The 8,451-nt window shown below is 48.3% G+C and overlaps 1 protein-coding gene across 1 annotated transcript in view; it reads right to left on the bottom strand.

The window, feature by feature from the left end:
• Positions 1-4,755: 4,755 nt before the first annotated feature.
• The window catches only part of PKP1 (plakophilin 1), a 49,510-nt gene continuing 45,814 nt past the window's right edge, over positions 4,756-8,451 (bottom strand). The window contains exon 14 of the mRNA XM_053964151.1: positions 4,756-8,034. The gene's annotated coding sequence lies outside the window, so the exon portion shown is untranslated. The remainder of the gene's footprint in view (positions 8,035-8,451) is intronic.

Raw genomic sequence — 8,451 nt, 5'->3', positions numbered from 1 at the left:
GCCAATGCAGGGCCCCTGCAGGCTCTGCACCCACACAGTGCTGAGCTCTGGGACTGCTGCAGGAACTGTACTCAGCTCTGGCCACCTCCCACCTTTGGGATGCCCAAGGTCTCATCCAGGAGCTGAAATATTGGCCCAAGTGTTGATCAACACCAGATCTGTTTCCTAAAAATGCCTATCAACAGTTCCACCTTCCCAATGGCATTCCCTGGTATCCTGTAAGGATTCCTGCAGTGCTCTTTTTGTGCTGAAACACTTTCTTGGTCTCCATCAGCTGGGATGAGGAGGCTGGGGGCACCAGGGATCTCATCTAATTTCTGCCACCACATCCAGAGAGGGTAAGAGGGAGGTGATTACATCAAGACTTCTCATCAAAGCCTTTTCTGTATAAGAGGATCAAGCTGCAGAGAGTTGGGATGGAAGTCTGAGAAGTCCTGGGGCTTGGGAGTAGATGCCACATCGTGACAAACTGCTCTCAGTTGTCTTTATCTGGGAAATGTTGCTCTGGATGTCACTGCTGCCCCTACCCTGATGGAGGCTCAGGCTCAGTTTTCTGCATCCCAGCAGTGCAGAGGAGAGGCTTCCTGTCACCTTGTTCTTTTAAAAGTTTTAAAGTTATTTTAAAAGTTTTTTATACTTTTTAACATTTATATATATCTACTAGAGTTTCTTACACACTGTTAATATAAACAATGATTGTTTTGCATTTTTCTTTGTGGGAAGAGAGAATTGATGGACTGTTGGTTTGACCAGTGTGGTTGGAGAGGTGGCAATTTCACCCTCCAATCCATTGTCACTTTTAGAATTTTATATATTGTAGAGTTGGAAATAAATTTCTTCTTTTTCCCTCTTTTACATTTAATGTGTGTAAGTTATTTTGTGTTGTAGTGTGACAGCTTCCTGGTGCTGGATGAAAGGGACATGGCCCTGTGCTTGGGATGCTTCCTGGGGGTCCCTCAAAAGGCTCTCCTGAGACAGAGACAAGCTCAGGAAGCACCAAAAAAGGACCCAAGAACAATCTGGGATCTGTAACACCTTCTGTGCAAGATCCAATCTGCAAGGCTGGGTCACTGTGGGAGAGGCACAACTGGGGTTGTACAGAGGAGCCCGAAGTCCTGCCTGTTCCAGGGCAGGCAAGCAGGGATTGAGTCCCTGGGGGGCTGCTGCCCTCTCCTGAGCCAGCCCCAGCTGCCAGAGGAGCTGCCCTGGGCTGACTGCTGGGGGTTCTGGGTGCAAATGCCCAGCTCTGGTGCACAGGCACCCGTGTGGGGCAGGGCCTCCTGCCACGGGCTGCCCCGTGGGGCTGTGGCACTGCCACTGTGTCCGGCCATGGGGGCACAGCACAGCCTGTGCTCAGGGTGTTCCCACCCAGCAGCTGGGAAATGCAGACACAGGGACTTTGCTGAGCCAGTTTGTCCCAGCAGGAGCTTTGTGTGTCCCTGCAGGAGGTGCTGGTGCTGTGGGGTCCTTAGGGCTGTTCAGGCTGCCCTGGGCTCGGTGCTTCCTGCGGGTGCCCTGTACAGTTCAGGGTGGAATCTGGGCCATGGAATTCTCTTGCATGGGAAAGTCAGGAAGTTCTGGTGCATGTGACCCATGGGATAGAATCCCATGGACCTGAAAATGAAGAGTGGGGTCTGCCCTGAAGCATCACAGACAGAGAAAAAGGATTCAGACTTTGTGTTGTGGGATGGGAAGGGGAAGTGCCAGGAGCTGCCTGGCTGGTGGGATGAGGCTTTGCTGTTGGAGCTCCATGGATTATTTGGGATCCTGGGGCTGTAGAACATATATGGTTTCCAAGGACTTCGTGCCTGCTCTCTTTGGGATGAGTGCTCTGTGGATGCTCTGCACTCTGCAGCATCCATTTTCTCCCCTGAATCCTGCTGCAAGTCCCGTTTCACATGAGCTAAATCAGCGCCTGAGTGTCGGAGCCAGGCTCTGAAGGGACAGCACAGCACCGCTGAATCCCACCTTGCAACCTCCCTGTGGTCTTTGTGTGTGTCCACAGACTTCCCTATCCAAAAATGGGCTTTTGTCATGTGTCCACACACAAGATGTGGACCCCAAAAAGACCCAGTGGTTTCTTGGGACTCATTTCACCTGCTGCACATGGACAGAGATCCAAGCGCATGGTCATGTGTTGGCTCCACTGGTGAGCAAGAATTCATTTCCCAGCTGGAGGTGTTTTCTGAGCTACACTGTCATGTCCTGCCCTTCTCCAGTGTCCAGGGAGCTACTCAGGAATGACAGGATGCAGGACTCACCTGCATTCCACTCCAGATTGGGTGGAAGGCAACTCCCAGTGTGTCATTGATCTGACCTTTCTTAGATGTGACTTCAGGTGGGATTCATGCCTAAAGAAGCTGCAGGCTGGACATCCCCAGCTGGTGATGTTTGTGATGTCAGATTTAATCCTCCCAAGAACTGTTGGATGTGCTGCTCCCCAGTGGGCTTTTATAAAACAATTCCTTATGTACCACTTTCAAAGCCAGTTGCAAACACTTCTGCTGTGCCGGGGCCCAGGAGCAGTTTGAGGAAGGAGTGATCACAGCTGAAATGCAATTAGACTTTGAAGGGCTGTTGGGTCCACCCAAAGCTTTAGACATTTGAGTTTGGGTGCTTTGCCTTTGTGCTTAATCCTTTAGTGCTCACCCACCCTTCAGCAGCTGGAGCAGAGCAGCAGAGGGTGCTCCTGGAAAGCAGCTCTGAGCCACGTGAAGGGAGTGGCACCTGTCCCTTGTCCCTTTCACGGGCTCACAGTGTTCCCAGCCTGTCTGATGGGCTGCAAATCCTCTTTTCGTGAGATCCTGGCAGTGGTGGAGGATTATTCCTCAGCCTTGCCTTGAGTAAATACCAAACACAGAGCTGAGCTCGTTCCCCTTTGCCAAGTGTCTGCTTTGAAAAGTCTTCTGAAGGAGATCATGAGGTGCTGCCTCCTTGTCCCCTGTGTGAGGCTGCTCCAGTGCCTGCACACCCCAGTGCTCCCCAGCACTGGGAGTTCAAAGTCCTTTGTTCATCCTGCACTTCAGCTCTCCCCATGTGCACTGGGCTCTTGTTCCTGCAGGGTCTGATGGAAAGACCAAATCCTTTGATGCTGTCAGTAGCAATTCCAGGGAGCAGGCTGGGAGTCCCCAAAGGCTGCAGATGCAGCTTCCAATTTGGTCCTGATTAGCAGGAAAAGTCTGGGCTCAACAAAAGCCTTCATATCCATCACCACAGGCTCATCCTCCAAAACAGGAACTTAGAGAGAGATGCTTTTAAAGGGAAAAGGAAAGAGAGAGTTAAAGTTTCCAGGCAATGTGGGCTGCAGTCATCATCCTGAAGCTCAGTCCCAGCACATCCCAGCAGTGAGGAATCCCTGAGGAATGGAAGAAGGCAGCTGGCCTGGGGAAGCAGCAGGAGAAGGAAGTACCAGCAGGTGTTTTTCAAACAGGTGAAGACAGGTGGAGGAAAGGCTTCACAACCTCTTCCAAGTTCAACATAAACGACACTAAACCTGCCAAAAGCATTTGAAGGAACAACCAGCTGGAGTCAGAAGAATGAGCCAAAAAGCCAGAGCATCTCCCAGTAGAGGGGAAGGACCTGCCAGGAGATTGGGGGATCAGTGGGTGTCAGCAGGAGCATTCAGGAAGGAGAGGAGCAGAGAAGAGCAGGTATTTACCTTTTCCAGTTTGTGATGCCTGTGAAAAATGGGGGATTCCTACAAGCTGCTATACCAGATACATCAATGACATTCCTGAGGATGAAAGAATGTCTGTGGAATTTTGGGGAGCTAGAGACCAGTAAGGAAAGGGAGGTAAATGTCAGACAAACATCAGCACAGTGAAATGTTAAGTGATGCATGTGGGGTGAAATAATTTTTTCTTTTGTGAGATGGGCATGGAGGTGACTCCATGGATCATTCATGGCCAGCCCATCCCAGTGACAGCTCAACAAAAGCTCAACCTGATATTCCAAGGGAATATTCCAAGGGAATATCAGGTATGGGAAGGGATGGAGCAGAGATCAGGAAGGGCTTTGATGTCCCAACACAAGCCCAGGCTCGCTCACCCTCTGCCCTGTGCCTCCTTCTGGGTGCCTCAGCTCAGGAAGCAAATAATTCCCTTGGGAAGGGTCCAGAGGAGGTCCCTGAGTGCCAGGAGCTGCTGGGTCTGTGTGAGGAACTTCTCTGAGCTGGGCCTGCCCAGCCTGGCCCAGAGAGACTCTGAGGAGGATCCCCTTGGCATCACCACACCTTTTAAATATCAGAACCACAGAGCTTCAACCACAGCTCAGGTGGGGCAGGTCTAGAGAAACGGAGGGATTTCCCCTGCCACAGCCTTTGGATCCTTTCAGCAGTGACACAAATGACACTAATGATAATTAACTTTTCCATGGGCTGAAGTCATGGCTGTGAAAGCTCTTGGGAGAGAAACCCACTGAGGATGAAATAATGGAATTATAGAAGATCCTGGGCTGGGTGGGACCCACAGGGATTGCTGAGTCCAACCCCAGCCCTGCACAGACACCCCAACAATCCCACCCTGGGCACCCCTGAGAGCATCGTCCAAACACTCCTGGAGCTCTGGCAGCCATTCCCTGGGGAGCCTGGGCAGTGCCAGGCTGGAGGAAATGGGATTTACAGCTTCCTTACTCCTGTTGGATAAGTCAGATCAGTCCAAGCTGATTCCTGCTGCAGTGTAGCAGGTTTTTTTCAGACCTTTCTTCTTTCCTAACACTGGCAAAACAACCAAAATAAAACCATCCAAACCAGAAAGCTTGAAGAAATTTCAGCAATTTTTATTGATTTCAGCTTTTCCAATGAAGCAAATACATACAGTACAGCCAAAACAAAACTCTGAGACATTTTTCTCACATACCTATATCTTACAGAATACACTGTAGAGCTATGGACTGGTAAGGCTGAGTTGGTCTCACACTGGTGTGTGTTCAGAAAGGAATGAAACTGCCTTCGACTTGTCCATGAGGCTTCTGAAATGCTGGGGTGGGATTGTACACACACAAAATAAACAAAGCATTTGTAAGAAAATAAACCAAATAAGCTCTGCTGTGCCCAGGACAATCAGGGTGGTGTTTATTTACACGGCTGAGTGTCCAACTGCTCCTGCTCCTGCTGGCCACACTCCTTCTTCCTCCTCAGGAATTCTCCATCCCTGTGCCACAGACCTGCCCTGTCCCTGTCCCTGTCCCTGTCCTGGGGGTGTGCCCTACCCTGGCTCTTAAAGGAGCAAGGAACAGGAAACCAGCTCATCAGAGAGGAAGTCACAGTTAAAATCATGCCTTAAAAAAATACCTCTCCAGAATGAAAACAATTATACTGGAGGTGAAAACAGCATTAATTTATGTTGGGGAGAACCTCACTGAGCTCCCAGAATAGCTGGTTATGAGCAACACCTGTTACTCCAATGTCTGATTTCCCTTCACTTCTCAGAGTTGAGCATCAAAGTCACTTCACTGACTTGGGTGGAGTCTGGTGTCCAGATTTTAAAGAGAGACTGGGAGGAAAATAGAGGGTATCAGAGAATTTCCCAGGGAAGATTCAGCTGCAGAACAGCCCTGGAATGGCAGAATGGTTGTGATTTCTGCAGCCCATGGCTCTCCTGATTAGGCTCTGCCCTGAGGTTTGCAAGCAGTGACAAACAGCATCCTAAAAACAGCTTAGTGGGAGGAACCTCTCTGGTGTGCCCAGCTCAGGGCAGGGACAACATCCCAGGCGGGTGAGGTTGCTCAGGGCTGTGCCCAGTCACGTTTGGAAGAGCTTTGAGCATGGAGACAAATTTTATTTTTAGCATTTTGTTAGCTTTATAAAAAACCTGTAATAAAAACAACTGTATAAATGTTTTTTGTAATAAAATTTATGTGAATGATGAAATCTGTCTCCTGGAGTCCAATACTCACTAATGAAATCTCCAGCACCTGTAAATTTAATTGTGAGCTGATGATTGTAATGCTACGGCTCTTTGTGCCTTGTACAATGACTCAGTAACTGCATTAGGGGAGAAAGCAGCTGCACTGTTTTAAAATAAAGCCTAAATCACAGCCAATTAGAGTGAATTTCCTCAATATTCCATCATTCCATTTTGTAGTTCTGTTTCCCCAGTTAGTTTTCCAGAGAAAAACATTTGCTCCCAGGACTTGTGTAGGACATGTCATTACAGATCAAACCTGAATACAAAATTGCACAGAACACTTTACACCCAAACTGAACCAACCCCGTGGAAGCTGCAGCCCTTGGGGATATCCTCAGATGGGTCTTGCCCAAAGCATTTCCAACATTTTGCATCTGGGAATCCACATGCAGCAAGGGAACTGCTGGAAGGGCTTTGCCCACAGACTGGGGCTCTTTGCTCTGTTTGAACCCTCCTGGAACACTTCTGTCCTACTGGATTCTCCTGGTTCTGCCTCTCCACTTCAGAGGAGCTTTTTACCCTTTCTCATTTGGCTGCAGCTTGGCACAGAAAGCTCCTGACTGAACGTGGGCAAAGAGTGGCTGCTCAGTAAAGTGCACAAGATGAAGCCACCCTTTGTAGCCCAAGAGGAGAAACAGCTGGAAATGACCTCTCCCTGTGGGCAGGAGTTCCCTGTGCTCCAAAGGGGGACCAGCAAGGGCCACCTGGAACTGCAGCAGAGCAAACCCAAACTTCACAGGGGGTTCTTTAGTGGGTACAGATCACCCCATGGATGTGAACTGAATATCCTGAGTCCCACCAATTTATGAGCCTGACACTTAAATTGAGACTGCTTTTACATCTCCAGGCTCATAATCCATCCTTCCCAAGCACCTCCTGGGCCCCTGATGTTTGAAAAAACAGGGCCCTGTGCCCCTGCACCCTTTGAGGAATAATAACAAGCACAGGCAGCAAAGACAGCCTCAGCTGCTCCTTCCCTGTGAGTCTGAGCTGTGTCCCCTCCATGGGAAGGATATTTTTCTTCTGGAGAGAGGAAGGTTGTGAGAATTGAGTTGCTCTGAAATGAGCTCAGCAGTCCCTCATCACAGCCTCAGCATCACAGGCAGATTAATGCAATTCAAGATCCCAAGAAATAAAACATTTCCAAACCTGACATCACACAAGTGCTCACATTCCTTTGCACATTAGCACCAGTTCTTTACATTGATCAATAAAATCAAAATATGATTAAAGAGGCCACATCTCTCCCTTCTTTCATTCCTGTGGCAGTCAATGATTCCAGGGGGAAAACACTTGGCCTGTCCTGCTCAGCTTCTCAAATGCCACCTTTGTCCAGGTACAGCCTGGAACTGGAATTGCTCTGGTGCTCAGAATGGATCAGGACCTGGGAATGTTCAAGCTCTGCAGCTGTGTCCCAACTGTCCTCTCACAAACAGCTTCAGGGAAGGGTGATGGAGGCCTGGGAGAGAATCTGCAGGTGTCAATTTGCTTCTTGAGATAAAGAGTTCATGTGACAGGAAAGAAAATGTTAACAATTATCAGAGAAAAATCCCAAGCAGAGAAGAAGCCCTTGTTCATAACTGTTAGGAATAACCAGCCTTGGAAAGAAGAGCATCCTTGTGTGTATCTGTTAATAATGGACAGATGCAAAGGGGGAACTTGACCTAAAATTGACTTTTTTTGTGCTTGTGGATAAAAACACATTGTAACAAATTTTTAGCATGGCAGTATTTGGTGCATGGATAGAGTAGAGTTGGAATAAAATCCTGCAAGGGGTTAAACTGCACAATCACCCTGACTTTGGGTGGAAAACAGGGGTCTAAGCTGGAGGAAGATCCTGCTCCCCACGTGTGCTCTGTGTGCTGCCCGAACACACCTCTACATCACACCCAGAGTTACACAGACACACTCTTGGCAAAAAAATAATTATTGACATTGAGAAAGTATATAAAAGTCCCATCTCCCCCCTAAAAAGAAGAAAATGCTTAAAAATATTAGTGTCATCCACATGAAATCCACGTGTTTGGTTTGCTTTACAGTTGAGTTGAACTCAGAAACTCTCTACATCTTTAACATCCTCAGGAATCGTGAAGTGTTGTTTTTCCTGGACATGAACCAACTCCAAATTCTGAAATGGAAAAAGAAAATAAAACAAAGAAAAAGCAAACCCCCAGATAATTAAAGCATTCAATAGATCTCCTCATTACAGCAAACTCAACTTTTAATCTTTTCTCTGAGTCTGGCTGCAGTTTCTCAGCTGCCCATAGCTCTTCACCCTGGACTTCCACCCTCCTCAGAATCCCAGTGAAAACATCCCAACAGAGCAGGAAGTGAAATCCATTCCTGGGCAGAGGGAAGGAAGGGGCTTTGGCACTGTTTTCTCTTGGTTTGATCACAAGGACCATGCTGGGGCAGGGAGAGAGTAATTCCCTCTGCATAATCTCGGACACTATCCAAGAGACCTCTGGGATTTTCAAAGTGCTTAAAGCTTTTCCCTTCAGTGGGAATCATGAGTGAAAAGTGCCTGATGGGTTAAATCCTCATT

This window comes from Vidua chalybeata, chromosome 24 (assembly GCF_026979565.1).
Source record: "Vidua chalybeata isolate OUT-0048 chromosome 24, bVidCha1 merged haplotype, whole genome shotgun sequence".
In the NCBI taxonomy this organism is placed as follows: domain Eukaryota; kingdom Metazoa; phylum Chordata; class Aves; order Passeriformes; family Viduidae; genus Vidua; species Vidua chalybeata.
This window is presented reverse-complemented; position numbering and strand designations above follow the sequence as displayed.